This window comes from Bombus flavifrons, chromosome 8 (genome assembly GCF_040668555.2).
Source record: "Bombus flavifrons isolate JBK064 chromosome 8, iyBomFlav1_principal, whole genome shotgun sequence".
NCBI lineage: Eukaryota > Metazoa > Arthropoda > Insecta > Hymenoptera > Apidae > Bombus > Bombus flavifrons.
This window is the reverse complement of record NC_138449.1, coordinates 13,627,970-13,644,284: the sequence shown is the minus strand read 5'-3', so window position 1 is coordinate 13,644,284 and position 16,315 is coordinate 13,627,970. Positions and strand designations below refer to the sequence as shown.

Below are 16,315 nucleotides of genomic sequence, written 5' to 3'. Positions count from 1 at the left end.
CCAAGAAATGAAAATTTTTATCGATCGTCGTTATCATCGAACGCCGCGAAATATATGTAAGGTTGCAGACGTTGCAAAAAAAAAAAAAAAAAAAAAAAAATGGTCGGCGTAACAAAGGCAGCTGGCTCGAGAAGGAGCAGCGTGTTTCAGGTTCGTCCAGAGGGAAGCAAAGGAGAAGCAAACGTGGAAGAACGGAATGGAAGTGCGGGTGCCGGCGATTGGGCCCAGTGACGAGCCTCGCAAAAAGGAAGAAACAGGAGAAGCAGCAACCAGCGCACTTCTGTTTATTCCGAGAAACGGCTCCATTAACGAAATAGCCGGACAAACGAAACCGAACGCAGCGCGATCGCGCGCAATACACGCACTCCGTGGGCCCCGGCACCGTGTGTATCGCTAGAACGATCGGCTACCTCTCTTACCGGCGCGGCGTGGCGGCCCCGAGAAACAGAGAAAGTGAGTTAAGAGTGGCTGGACGAGAAGATACAGCGATGCGGTGGATTCCAGCGTCAAGGCGGTGAGGTCTCTTTGAAGGTTGCATCTGTTCGTCTCGCAGCCAACGGAACGATGCAGCCAGCCACCGCGGAATTTTATTATCGACATCCGATGTTCGACGTTCGACCGAGCGTTTCTATCTCTAACTATTCCCTGTTCTGGTAAAGAAAATTTCAAACATACTCCTCGTCGCGAGTGTCGTCGAACGTTTAATCGCCGCGGAGCTTTTCACTTTGCGCGCCTGTTCGTGATTCTCGGTAATGAGACGCGTGTAAAGCGAGCGAGTAAACGTTGGAACAACCCATGCTCGACTTGTCTCGCGGTTCCGGTTGTTCGCACGTTTTTCTCTCGCGCAAAGGATATTCTCTTCTCGGTACAGAATACCGGCTGCATTTCCGAGTGTGCGTTACACGCGTTTAGCGTACGCATTTAGCAGACATCCTGGCCAAGGTACATCGGGGAGGAACGTTAAGCCGGCTATTAAAAGCGCGATAGACCGTAATACCTGTAGTTAACCGAACGTGGCCGGCTCACTACATTTAGCAGGAATTGCAAAAGTTACGGGCATTATTATCCATCCGCTCTCGACCAGCCTTTTTCTATCGAGCCACGGTGCGCCGTACTACGTTGCGCCAATAAAAGCTATTTTACTTCTTAATCCGAGATACTGCAATTTTCTGTGGCCCAAGAGAGGCGGGAAGAGGAAGGGACGCGGCAGGGTGAGTCGAGAGACCTTTTTAGTGGGCGCCATTCGGCGCGGCGTTCAGGCCGCACCAGCCGTCGTAGCCAGGGAATGCGTCTCTCCCCCCTTGCGTTTTCCCGCATTTACTTTTAAAACTCATTTTTCCCCATTACGCTTCCCCGACGTTTTCGAAATCGAGTTTCATCGTTCGCCGATACGTACAACCGGTGGATCGTACCTCCGCCAGAGTTTACCGCGTTATTGCGAGATGCGTCGGCGTTTTATTAAAATTGCGTTTACAGCGGTGCCCGCGTTGCTACCTCCTGTTTGCCTTTCGACGGAGATGGGGCCGATAAACGAAAGAGAATCCGAGGAAAACGAAATGGAACAAAAACGAAACGGAAGTTGCACGTAGTTGAGTCGGGGCTTGGTGGAATCTCGGAGAAAATGACAATGAGAACCGAGCGTTTTCCAGACGCGCGGCGAGGTGACGCGTTTCCAGAAGAGGAGCGCGAAATTCCAAGTGTGACTTTTACGTAGCTGCCGCCACTGCAAAGGGAGAAAAAAAAATCTGTCCTCATGCATTTTACATGAGGAAACGGTTTTGTCAATACCGTTGTTGTGATCGAAAATGGCTCCTGGAAGATACGATTTGAATAAGAGGGCCGTGGGGACGGGGTCGTCGTGTCGAACTTGAATCAGGCCGACTGTAACGAATAAATTGCTCGCATTACGAGCGTCGGCAGCGATCCGCCGTCCTATACGTATGACTATAGAATAGATCAACTTTTGCTCCCGCCGCACTTTGTACGCCGATTTATTTTGAAACGCGACTATCGCTCGACAAATCCATAATGCATATCGATTTCGTAGGCTTCGCACGATCGTTCCGAAACAGAAACTAAGGGAAAGTATTTCGTGCAGGCTACGCGGTAGACGTTACACGCATTCGATAAATGGGTATCGAATTTCGACGATTCCTTAGCTCGCTATCGAATTTCACATAAACAGTATTTGCCATAAATTTCTTCCTTATCGTTTGATCGATTCGCGAAATTTTTACGAACAATTAATATTCTTTGGAGCGAACGTTGCTCGCCTTATGAAACGAAATTGGTCCACTGTCGAGAGGTCACCGAGACTAATGCCGATTATTTCGACCGCAATTACGGACCAACCGTTGCAATTCTGGAAATCACAGGCGGTAGGCCGAGCAAGTGAGATTTTCGTTCCAGCACGAAGGCGGAAAGAGAGACCTGTTTTTAGAATTGCACTGCCCTCGCGACAGTTGCAAGCAATTATCGTATATCCGGTGCTTAGAAGCCGCTGCAGTTAAGAGTGTACGTCCCGCTCAAATGGGAGCAAGCGCAACGGGGAAAATAAGAATGCGTTTCACTTTGCGCGGCCAATTACAGAATGGCTAAGAGCACCACAGGTAGCCCGTCGTTTATTCTCAGAAAGATACTTCCCCGTGTTTTGCATACCTCTCCTCCAAGCGACTCCTCTTTCTTTCATCCCTCATCCCACTTTACAATCTTTTCTCAATCTTTTTACGTTTCACCTTTTCGAATGCAAATTACTAGGAACACCGCTTTTCGAGTTCTCGCCCGCTCGCGATACGCTGCACACTCGAAACTATCAACGACACGAACACACCAACGTGCACCGATGTGAGTCATACCCCTATCAGATGACACTACTGCGCCTTAGTTTGATAAACACATGCGTCTCACAGCGAGAAAAAAACCTTGCCAGACCAACGATTCGATTCTGAATATGACAGATAATGGCTATATTCCTGCCGGAGGAACGTCCTTCGAGTTGTCCGATAATTGATCAAATTGCATCTTTCTATTAGTTGCGTGACTGAAGATTCATTACCGATGCAACTGAAATCGAAGCAGCACTCTGCAACACGTACTTCAGATTGCCTGCCTCGTTCAAACTACCGACTTGCAATCGGAAGTAGTTTTCGAGTACCTACACTTAGAATGAATCTACACGCAGGAATACATATATCTACAATTCTATTTTCAAACTCTATGTAAAATGTTTCGCGTGTTACGGAACAGTTCCGGAATTCTCGATATTCGTAACAATCGAGTCACTCTATGTCCTCTAAAAAATGCTCGCCTCATTTTCCGCAAGGAACAACGATGCCACTTTTCCGGTCAATAAATTCCTCGCTGGTACAGTAATATTTCCACGAGTTAATCCGACCACAAAAGTCAGAGGGTTATATATTTTCGCCGGTGCGCGGACGTCGTACGGCGGAATAGCCAGGTATTTACAGGAGCCTAGTCGTGTTTATGAAAAGCGGACAGTCGGTCGCGATACGCGCAATTTAACATCGACTCGTTGATTAGCATGCGAAGAGTAACACACAGGGGAACAACGCGTCGGGTCCGTGGCCGAGGCGTTGAATGATCGCCGCTCGAAAAACCGTGTCAGCTCGGACGTCAACGATTTTAGCATAAGAATACCGAGATCTCGCCGCGGCGCGCTGGTCCGGCTTGTATTTGTACGTTCATTGTCCGGCCCGGATGCTAACACGAGGAACGGCCAGAGAAGAAAAATAGACGGCGTCACCGGTGCCGTGAACTACGTCGTGATCGAGTGCAGTTATGACACTCCCGACGGCACATTTGTATGCGAATAAACACGGACGTGGGAGGTGAGAGACTGAATAATAACTGTGGCTAACGTCTCGCTGTCAGAGGGACTTGCCGGCCGGTTAACGGGCTACTTTTGCGTCTTCATTCGCGGAAAGTGCCTGCCAGACAAAAGGTATTCCATTAAAACCACCGGCTAACGCGTCGAATTCCTGTACCTGTGTACGTAAGTCGAAGTTACGTTACGAAGCTCGAACCTGTCTATTTATATCTACCTACCTACGCGTAATATCGCCCTTAATGGACGTATATTGGTAACAGGATCATATACGGAAGATCGAAGACACGCGAATGTAACAACTTGTTTCTTACATTGATAGCTTTTTGCGTGTCGCTCGACCGAACGTCTCTGTAAATATTTAAAAGATCGATAACGTTACGCGTTTTCCTAGTAGCGAAGCGATCACGGACTACCGCGATGAAAAATATAACCGCGGAGGTAAAGTTGTCGCGGAAGCTGATGGAAATTACCATGGTCGTAAACGACGTGCGCGATTCCCGATGATTGCAGACGACACCCGGACAGCCCCTTCGCGGACCAATTTAATATGCGAACGACCGAGTCCCGGTCCCGGCGGTGCGCTGATATAAAATGATCCGCGGCTGTATCTAACGCGGTAACGTGCAGTCTGTTGCGCCGACTGACAGGTGAGGCTACATTCAATTTTTGTAATCGAGCCCGGGAGAGCTTTAGCCTCCTACCCTCAGGCATCGTACCGATTCTCTCTCTCTCTCTTACTCTCTCCTTCTTTTTCTCTTTCTCTCTGTATACTCGCGTGGATTCGGCAGTTTCGACCCCCTTTTGTGTCTGACAGATAAACCGCAACCATTATTCGCCCTCTTTCTCTTGGCAAGTCCGCGCGCCACCCTTTCCACGGTCGCGGTGTTCGTTGTATCCTTTTCTGCAGAGGCTGGCGGTAATAGCCGAGTCCGGTCGTGCGCTTCGATAGCGGTAGATAACCGACACGAGCAGAGTACAGAGAGCGAAGCACCAATTAGGAATTAGATTTCTCCTGGATGCCGGATCTCTTTATTTGTTCTCTTGGCATGCCTCTATGTTCCCCGCTGCGATCTCCGCGGTTGCTACGAGGCTGAGTACGTGTGCCCGTTTAGTCGGTGCGGGCTCTCTTTCTCTTTCTCTGTACTGATTCACAGCCATTGGTATACTCGCAGTGGTACGTGTCTCGCGAGCGCAACGAGAAGTACACGCGTACAGAAAAAGAAAGAGAGAGAGAGGGGGAGGGGTGAAGAGAGAGACCAAGCAAGCTCTAATGAACGCTGAAAATTAGCCGCTATCTATTCATCTGACTGGTAGCTGCGTCCTGCCGCGAAGGAACGAAGAAGCCCGGAGAGAGGAAGGGAGAAAAAGAAGAGCGCGCAAGTCGGCAGCCTATGCGAAAACTACTACCTTCTATCGTGTGCCGGGTACCTCCATCGGGATTTAATTCGATCGTCCATTCGAGCAGACGACGCAACTCCTGTAAAATCACTCGTACAATGCGAGCTACTAATAAAATTAATTCACTCTGTATTAGAACGAATAACTTCGTTCCGATATTAATTCTGCGTTACGGACCGAACAATAATCCCGAGATCGTCGTTAAGAATCGAATAAGTTAAGATTCGCGTACGATCGAGCCTGCTCGAAACGCGTAATATTGGATTTTATTTATCCGTGGCGAAAGAAATGACGATAACGAGAGAAAAACGAAGAAAATTCGTCTTATGGAAAATATGAGCGACAGACGGAAATATGACAAAGAACCGGTGGATTACAGTCGCTGGGAGGAAAGGAAAGAAGAGGAGAGAGCGGCTTTTGCGGAGACAACAATTTTACGAGATAGAACCGCGTACATGAGACGATATAAAACACCGCTTCCAGAGAGCCTATGCCACTTTGGCTCATCCGATAGGCAAGGGTACAGCTAAAAGCGGAATGTCGTTCGGTGACATAACTTTAGGAAAATTTGTTTCACGAGGAAAATATTTTTACGTCTTAGCTTCTTGTTTGTCGCGAATGAGCGCCTGCGTGACAGAAAATAACCCGGCTGCTTGTTCGCGTGGCAAAATTATTACTTATTTATCGCGAGCAAAGTCAATCACCACACTCGTACATTCGCTTTTATACCAGCAACACGAGCCGCTAAATTAAATAATTAACCGAGTGCGCATAAAACAAGTAATCTCGATAGTATAATTACCGATTCCTGAGCATGGAATTTCGTCGTACGCATAAAGTATTTCTTTCCGAGCTTCTAATCTTATCTGGCTCATTTTGCAAAATTCAGGACCGTTCGCCTGGAACGGAATTTCTTTCATTGTTCTTCAACGATGTTTACCCGATAACATGAAATTTGCCATGCGTGTTTAATTAAACACGCAACCGAAAACAAAGCCGACGTTTTTTTCCAGCTAGGTCGCCAATATTCGCGAGGTACGATGGAACGTGCAGATTCTATTATCACGAGAACAGGAACTCGTAGCATGGCCAGAGTATCCGCCGCTTCGGTGCTGCTGCCTCTGGTCCAGCGGAGTTGGTCAATCGGGATCTCTCTTGGATTACGCTTTACACGGATCCAATCCCCGTTCCTACCCGTCCTACCTAATTAAACGGAACTAATACTGACGCTGCATGTAGTCATTGAAAACGCCTATAACGAACGTTCCCTAGCATGCCGCAGCTACACGTACAACGATCGACTTGTGTTCATTTCGTTCGCGCGTATTCATCAGCCCGCTGAATAAGACAAAGTGAATCGAATCATGGCCAAGAAACTCGTAACCTATAATGATTCTAAGTAGACGTTTCACTCCGATCTCTCTCCGAGTCAGGTTATATCTTAGTTTTCTTTTAACGCCTTCGCAATGATCAATTGCTTTTTATTCCTTCGCGTTGATCGTGTATTTTCATCGAAAATTTCAACTTTAGACCATAGCAAACAGTATAGCATTTTAATATATTTGATTGCGTCAAAGAGAACATGTTACTTGCCACGAATCTATATCGAACCTTCGAACGCGCTTGTACGACTATTAATGAACTAGAAGCAGAAGCGTTCGTCTGTCTGCTATTATAAGACCGAACGTTTGACATTAGCTTTATTAAATAAAATCGCATCAAGAGGATCGTATACAACGGGGTTAATTGAATGATTGGTCGTGGTATACCCGGGTCAGGTCGTATCGCATTTTCCTACCGCGTGTATTGCCCCCGCGTCTATTCGAACATCATCGTGCACGCGTGTATGTGCGCAGGGTCACAATACTTCTCCGACTGTTTATTCACGCTTACGTAACTGCATATACGCCGAGGCTACACATTCATTCATACAACGTAAAATACTTTGGTGTATTTCGTTTGACGTAGTTTGCACATTAGTAATGCAAATTCCACGCTATTTCGCCTTCCGCGAGGGCTCAACCACTATGGATTTTCAGAGATAGCACTCAACCACGGACCTTTTTGGTACGCGAAAAGGGATGGAAATTTGGTAGGATCAAGGGCCACGTTAATTTTGATCCACTGACGTAAGTGGAAGCGAATTACGCCATCACGGCGCACGGCGAATCATCGAATCGCTGAGAAAATTGGATCACGTTATACGGACGAACCAACTTTATCGTCCTTTATCGGCCTAACATCTTTCGAATATTTGTCTCTGCTACAAACGGAATATTCGCCGATCCTTTCTTTTCTCTCTATACTTTATCTTTATCTTTTGTTTACTCTTCACATGACCATTAATTTTAAATGTACACGGGTTATCGACAAAAAGTCGACTGTTACTAGACGCTTCGTATCAGCCCGTTAGGAATGTTCATTTTTGCGGCGCCCAACAACGACGTTGGTTAATGTAAAATACCTTCTACTTTTTAACTGACGGATCGGAGGAACAGCGCGTAATCATCAAGGCCATTAACGAGTACATTTTTTACCGAAACGTGCAAGTTTACGATCGTTTTTAATGGCAAGATGAATCTTCCAATATCTCGTTTTTGCCACCCAACCCGGAGAACATGTAACGAAATAAAGCATGGCGTTAATCCAATTTTCATTGCTGTTTTCATTACGATAATGCGTTGGCATTTCAAAGTATCGGATAACTCGGTTTTTGTTCGCGTTCAATCCTTTCGCCAGCCGTCCCATTTACTTTTTTTTTCCATCGCCGTTTCTTCCGATCGTTCTTGTTGCTAAACTTACCAGCTTCGAATATTGCGTAACGAAAAGAATACGCGCAGAACACATGCGATGTGCCTTCGATCCTTTTCGTTATTTGATACCGCGCTAGCAGAAGAAGATTCGTTTACGATCCAAGGATGCATTTGCTCATAACATAGATGCACAGACATTGATCGTGTATAAATGCGCATTCCGTACAACGAGCGTCATTCGTCGATTAAACGCTTTCGAATTCTTTAATTAGACACCCAGCGTTAAGGAGCAGCCAGTTTTCATTACGTTAATGAGTAAAAAATGGCGAGTGGCCGCGTATAAAATCTGCCGGCGGTTCTTAGCGTGTCGCGAGGGAAGCCCAATGAAATTCCTGAGAAAGAATTAATTACATCGGTATTGCGGCGTCGGCGGGGTCAACGTTGTCGAGCGAAAGTATTTTCCACGGATCAATAGAATCCAGCTGAATTGCATTGAGATCGAGCAAAATGCTAATAATGTCGACGTCGCATTGTTCGACGGAACCGTAAGAGTGATTCACCGATACGCCCAACGACAATGCCTTTTTAATATCGGTTCACGAGGCGCGACTGTTACACTCGCGGAATTATTATAATGAGGACTTCTGAAGTATCTAGTTACCGGGCTGTATAGTGACCTCCTCCTATCCCTACGTTCCTCTAAATAGAAACGCACCGAGACGATCTCCGTTTCAATGATCTCGCGCGTGGTTAAGCTTTTCCGGTAATACGCTTTCCTACAGGCGTTACGGTAATAAAATTCGTGGAACACACTGTACGTACCGCGCTGCAACGAATCGATAATAAGTAACAATCGTGTAGCGATAGAGTAACAATTAAAATGCAACCATATAACTGTCAGATTTCTTCCGAGTCTCTTCACGGACGTTAAGATGCGTAGATAAGCAATAGGTTGATGAAAGCAATAAAATTGCTTTCCTATTTCTAAACCATAATGCGAGATTTAATTAAAATAATAATAGCAAGCTACCATTGAGAGTTACTTGTATGCAACTTGTTCGCCTTCGATTCTACGCGAGAGTTTCACTTGCAAATTATACACGCCGCGTCACCGATCGTTCGATCAACGATTCCAGTGAAAGGCTAGGTGGAAGATTATTTCTAAATCACAATGCGATTACCACCTACTCGGTACTACATATTAATATATAAGCTCATCAAGATATATGTATACTAGCAATATGTATTTGCGAGAAAGTTGAAAACATTTTCAGTTTAGTCTCGAGAAACGATATTCACTGTACGTCAACGGAAAAAAATGATTCAGATGGCAAAGGAGAATCTTTAAACCTTCTTAATCGTTTGAGAATCTATTTGACATATCGGAGAAGCGAAACTAAACTCCCGCTAAGTTCTGCTCATCCTTTCGTTTCTACCACTGGAAACGTTCGTTTCTCTAAGAAAACCTTGGCATGCATATCTATCTGTCACGATTCTCGATCACGATCGGTTTCGTCGATTTCATAGAATATGCCCGCCTGATCGAGAAGAACAATAATCCCTGGTCCTATCTCTGATTATACTCCCTTGAAAATCGCAAAACGGCTTGCGCGACTCGCATGGCATCGAGTAAGAGAACCTATTATCTATTTATATTATTTTCAGCATCGATCGATCGCCTCCATCTCAATTACACCTTTTCCTTCGATCCGCTTTTGCCGTATTTCGAAAGGTCACCGAGCACCAAAGTGAAATAGAACATTCTGAGCTAACCGCGGAGGGAAGTCGTCTCACTCGCACACGATCGCCTCTGCGGGGAGCATAAGAACGATTCGAAGATAGCAGCAGTGCCGGACGGTTCACGTCATAATAAAATTAAATTCATATCTGGGATCAAGGGAACGCGAGAGAGCTACCGCGGCATGACCTCCCGTTTATTGTAAGCAAACACGTATGTCCTAGTTCGTCTTTCTTTGTCTCCTTCGTCTACCCTTTCTGTACTTCTTCCTTTCTCTGCCTATCCCTTTCAACGTCAGCCTGTCTCCCTTTTGGCCTCGTTCTCGCGCGTAGTTCCATATCTCTTTCTCCGTCTCAAATAGTTTTGATTCATGAGAAGGGTGTAACCTGAGCATGCGTGCTACGCGTGTGTGCGTGCACACCTTGAGTGTTGTGTTTTTCCACTCCTCTCTGTACACCACGTTCCGTCCTCTTCTTCGTCTAACGCGTTCTTCCGACGGACGAGGCGAAATCCGACACTGCATACCAGTAACTCGACTTCCAACCCGGCGCCCACCCTCTCTTTCTTCTTCCGCCACGTCCGTCTACCTTTCCTCCCGCCTCCATCTTTTCCGTTCCTCCGACTCTTTCTCCTACTCTGTCATCTACTCCACCTCTCTCACTTTCTACTCTAACGTGTCTGATTTTACGTGTGCTCGCGCTCACACGACCGGTCTACGTATAAACACGTGTCAACATGTCGGTTGACATAGATTTTTCGCCGAGATAGAACCTCGGAAATAAGACGAGAGGCCCCGAAACGCACTCGAGAGAAGCTTGATCGACTCTCCTTCGAGGGAGATGGAGTACGAGAAAGAGAATAAGCCGAGCACGAGGGAGGAGTATCCCGAAACCAGTTTGTACGTTTCGGAGAGACGCATCGTTCTTAAATGTACGGCCACTTGGGGCGCTTGTGGATCCACGTTTAACACCAGGAGGCATAGTGTTGCATTGTTGCCTCGCTTGACTTTTAGGAACGGTGTATCGCGTTTGTTATGTACTTAATTGACGCCTCTCTTTTTTTCACGAGTGTTGTTAGCTATAACTGGTTATTAGTTCCAGCGATCGCTTACGCGTCGAATCTATCCGCAAATTTTTCCATCAGCCTCGTTTCGTTCCGCACGGAGGTTCGTTAAACGATGATCCGTCCAGTGGAATAAAAAACGAAGCAGGTTGAGTATAATGTACTTGTTGTTCGACGTTCTCGATCGATCTAAGATCTCGCGATATTTCCTATCTATATTCAAATTTTTATTCAGAAGGCAATACTTTCAAACAATAGCTTCGTTTATATCGAGAATAAACGGATTCATCGCGTGAGATAGATCTAGATTAAAATTGTAGCCAGACAAGTCCACTTCTGAATATCATAAAGCCGATTTGTAGTAGCATGATTAACCGACTCAGATCGGTAATTGACATGCACGCTATTTTCCGAGTTGGAAACGATCCCTCTTGCTGTTTGATAATTTTCTTCCTACGTTCGTGCCGTAACCATGAATCATATGTTCACGCCGAAAGACCAAGATGTACATGCACACATTACATGTATGCGTTCTAGCGCGGGTGAAAGTTGTGATATATCCGTTATAATTTCGTACAGTTGGCGTATTGCTTCCGGACGTAGGAACCATTTGTTCCGGAAAATGGCGCAATTTTGTCTCCCCCGCGCGGGAGAACAAGCGCAATACCTTCGTGGATATAATTTAAACAAGGGCTCTTTATGTAACACGGTCTATTTATTTGGGCATACCTACGCTTGTCCGCCGTATACAATGCCCATGCGAAACGTCACACAATTTCTGTTAAACGTCCTCGCCTCTAATGGACGTGTCGACTCGCGTGCGGCTTTGTAGAAATGTATTATATTTTGCAGCTTCGGCCAGAGACAATGCTCGATTTAACCGACAATAGTCGATACATTCTCGTACGATCAGAATTTTCCACTCCTGTACCAACCTTCGATGCTTCGAATACGTGATTGTATGAATTAAACGCGAAATACTTCCATTATTCCACTTTACCTGAAGATTGCACGTTTCCCGAACATCGTGTAATGATATCGTACAAATATAATTTCAAGAACTCTCGTCAAATGTTAAATATAATCCGCGTAAAAGAGTACCAATTGTTCGACAATCTGTGTAGTACAAAGATCAACGATACTAATTTTCTCTAAATTTACGCGCAAATGTATAATTCGTTTTGTTCTACCGTCTAAGCGCAATTCGACTAGTAGACCATCGATGTAGCCTTTCTGCATTCTCGAACGCGAAGAAATTTGACCAATAAAGCTTGTGCTCTTTTATAGCTACAATAACCCCGCGGTGGCTACACTTACAATTTTATAAATCGTATGCGACTAAATTGCACGGAAACGCCGACACGCAAAATCGGCACGTTCGCTCGACACAAGTACTTTCTTCTTCGTCCCGGCCATACTGACGTACGAATTTTCTCCCACTCGCCAGTCCGGCACTCTTTCTCCCTCCTTTTCCATTCCCAAGAGGACCCTCGTCTCGGAAAATTCGATTTCAAGGATTTGCTAGCGACAGACACGAACACACGACTTTCGCGGCATAGTGCAGCATGAGTGGAGAGACGAAGCTCTTCTACAGGTACAAAAGCTATTGCTGCTCTTCGTCAATGACGATACGTCTATACGTAATACATATCCGAAAGCTCGAGCGTTTCGTCGTCTAGACACGTATGCGTACTCCATTACTTTTATGCATCGATATTAAAACAAAGTTTATTTCCATTCTTTCTACCGATACGATTCGAGAGTTATTTAGAACGCGAATTATTTGCAAGTATCATTTAGGAAGTATTATTTAATAATATTTCCCGTTTACGATAACTATGGAAATAAAAAACAGCAATACATATAACCATCGCGAATTTATACAATTGGCGTCGCAGTACTGCGATATTGCTCGAGGACATGCAAAAATATGTACTATGCGACCTCAATTTTGAGCTACGATTATTTTCATGTTGCACATGTTTGGGTCGCATGGGGATTCTACTGCCAATCGAAACAATACTCCCTTGGTTTAATATACCAGGCCGGCTGACAGCTACAGAAATTAGTTACGCCAACCCAATTTGTCAAAAGAATTACCGGAACAGAGAAATGATTGTAATTCGTGAACAAGGTCAAGTATGGTACGCGGTGGTCGAGTTTCGAGAAACGACGCTCTCATGCAATAATGCTGCTTATATTATGCGAAAGTATAAAATAAATACGCGAATCGAATATCATCGTTGTTATGCTGTAAATATTGATCCGCAATGTAATTGTTCAATTTACAGCAACGTGCAATATGCGATAGAGAAGAAAAAAAAAAAAGGTAAAAGAATAGATTGGTTAGAGTTTGACTCACCTTCGGTCGGCGTGCAGCAATTCCACGATACGAACAGCAAAACTGGCCACTGGGCAGGATCGAAAAAACCACGAAAAAATCGAGATGACCGAGGGCACGGGGTTTCTCTGCTCCTCGAGTTCTTCCCTCGAAAGGGGTGTGTGAATGCGTGCGTGCGTGTCTAAGGTCCCTCTCGCATGCGGTGTGAGAACTCTTTTTCGGTGTTCGCGAAACGAGGTAAAAAGTAGACGATGAGGTCGGCCAAGTCCACTTGCAGATTCCACGCTCCGTTTCTCGCCCTTTCTTCGTTCGCCTTGCTTCTTTAATTACTCCTTTTTTCTTTAATTACCCCTCTTAATATGCGAAACGACACACGAATTTCAATAGGTTCGCGTGATTATTAATTAAGACGTTCCATTCCAATCGAGCTGAATGATGTATACACTGTAAGGTGATCAGGACATCGGGCCGATGATTGGTCGTGCAGAACGAATGCCTCCTTTCGCTTGGTCCTGATTAATTATCTATTCGGGTAATCGGCGTCGTTCATTTACTTTGTCCGCCAAGATACGTGTTCAGCAACTTTCAAATATGGACGTCGATGAACGTTGCTCGTCGGTTAATTAACTTAACGAAAAGTCAAGAAGAATGTCTTTTTTTCCTGGCGAGAAACCACGTGATGCGCAGAACGTCAAGATAAAAACACTGCACGATTTTGCCGGATATAATATTGTCGAAAATATTTTCGTAAATCGATCGAATTATTTCTGCATCGTGCACTTATTTCGAACTTGTCACTCAAACGATGCGCACAACGTACTGGCTTTAATCTTCGATACGATACATTGTTTCGATTGCGATAAGCGACTGACGTCGGATGGTACGATAGGCACGCGGTCGATGATCAGTCGGTTACTTACTGAAAAAGACATAAACACCGGTGCGCGTCGTAGTAACACACAATGTTTATCAACACGAAACATCAATTCTGTGTAACAGTACCGTGTCAATATCGACGAGTTTGTCAATACCGAAACTTGTGTTTTTCTATTTTAATTAATCTCCTCGTTCGAAATGCGACGTAGAGTGAAGTCGTCTGCTGATCCGGTAATATAGACGTTTTACAGCTGCATAAGCGGTAGATCGAATCTGATCAGCTATGCGTGAAGGAATTGGAACATTGTTCTTGAATATCACTCTCTTTCTCTCTCTCCTTCTCCCTCTCTCTCTCTATATATATATATTTTTTTTTCTCTGTTTAATGGTTAATCGTTCTCACGCGATTAACTTGTCGGTGATTTTGATTTTGTCGTTTACGCTTGTGCCCTTCGGTTCTCTTTCCATCGATTGTCATTATCCTCTATGTATCAAGCAAATTCCAATCAAGACTCTAATCTTTCGAGGCTGTAATCAAACGACGAGCCCTAGATTCTGAATCGACGTCAGTGATTGACTCTGCGTAGAGAAACGAGGATGTCTGTCCGCACATACGTCGGATTAATTACTCCAGCGGTTAGTCGGCACACTACGCTCACTCGTGGCCAAGTTACCGGTATATATACGGCTACACCGGCCTCCAATTGCAGTTACTCGTGGCTGATGCACCACAGGACGCATCTCGAAACCCACACGCAGACGACAACCCCGAAGCTTGCACTAGAAACACCCTCGGTAGCACTCCAGAGTACTCGATCGCACTCACGTCGACGGATCATGATGTTGCCAACGAGCACTGATTCAATGTAAACACACACACGTACACGGTTACACACACGTATGCATAGACTATATGCGCACACTATAGTCGTGTCACAAATCCGAACGTCGTTGTCGTCAAAATTAGTTACTAATCATGCTTCGATCAATTCCAGAAGACAATCCCGCTGGACGACGACACTCCTTGCAAAGTATTCTACACGATAACACACCGTTCCAACGAAGGATTCACGTGTACGTCTAACTGGTCCTAGTCGTACACGGATCTACTCGATCGATATTCTAGGTTAAATTTCCGCGTTATCATCGCGCGCGATTCTAGTCCACCATATTGTATCACACTTACCAATAGGCAATTCGAAACCATCGGGATGGGATTACTGTAAATATCGATTCTCGATTAAGGTGGATAACCTCGAAATTGCGATTCGATACTTCTCAGTCGAGATTGATTTCGCGCGTGGAACGCATCGCAGTGGACCGACCGACGAACGTCACTGATTGACAGTTTCGCGAACACGCGGCCGTTAGTGAAATTTAAACGCGAATCGTTCGTATGGACCACCGTGATCCGGCCTCGGAACACACGCTCGTTGAACTGTCGTTCGGAGCAGCTCGGCCCGCGGTTTAGTATCAACGTTCGTTCTTGGCTGGCGTCGCGCCCCTCCCGGGACGCCGGTCGACGCCAATCGAGTGCGCGTATACCTACGTGCACGTACCTGCGAACCTGAGAGGAGAACCCACCTCTGCCTTCCTGCCTGAATCTCGCCTGCACGCACCTCTATGTGATCCTGTGTGAGTACCTTTTCTGTATTTGCATTCGCGTCCTATTCGACGATTTTGTTTCAGTTCCGCCATTTTTTCCCTCTTTTTTTCTAACTCGCTACGAATATCGCCGGGTATCTTCGATATTGAATTGTCATTCGGGGAATAACCGTAACTGGGGACAAGTCACAGAGAATTTTGATTTTCATACGGTATTTCGTTTAAAACCAAGCAATTTTCTCATTTAATCTTTTTAACCTAGCTTTGCAAATATCTTTGAACGAGTTTTATCATTGACAGAGCGTGGCGCTATCGTCGTGTCGCTTCGACTAGTTTTTGGCGGGCAACCGAAAGTAATTCGACGCGTTCGGTTTGTTATGTATATGTATATGTAATACACTTTAAATCTTCAAATTTTTCCGTTACTTGCTGAATTTTTATTTTTAAATAATGTGTTTTGTACAGTGTCAGCCCATATGCTTGTGCAACGAAATTACTCAGTATTTTGTTAATTCTGTTTGTATTATAAAATGCATTATTTTCGGTAAACGTAATGTTTCAAAACGATATAAATCTTTTCCGCTTATGTCTCAAGCGTAACGTTCAAGATATTTTTTATCCACGAGATTTTTCTATAATTATTTACTATAGAAAGCATTTGTGACGCGATAAAATAATACAAAGGAGTATGATAC

At 45.1% G+C, this 16,315-nt stretch overlaps 1 protein-coding gene and 1 long non-coding RNA gene across 5 annotated transcripts in view; one reads left to right on the top strand and one right to left on the bottom strand.

Moving 5' to 3' along the window:
• LOC138182479 (latrophilin Cirl) overlaps positions 1-15,386 on the bottom strand; it is a 362,516-nt gene extending 347,130 nt beyond the window's left edge. For all 4 annotated transcript variants that reach the window (XM_069118383.1, XM_069118380.1, XM_069118385.1 and 1 more), the window contains exon 1: positions 13,161-15,386. The gene's annotated coding sequence lies outside the window, so the exon portion shown is untranslated. The remainder of the gene's footprint in view (positions 1-13,160) is intronic.
• Positions 15,387-15,515: 129 nt separating this feature from the next.
• Positions 15,516-16,315, top strand: part of LOC138182489 (uncharacterized) — a 36,326-nt gene continuing 35,526 nt past the window's right edge. Inside the window, exon 1 of the long non-coding RNA XR_011173805.1 lies at positions 15,516-15,650. This is a non-coding gene — a long non-coding RNA (uncharacterized LOC138182489). The remainder of the gene's footprint in view (positions 15,651-16,315) is intronic.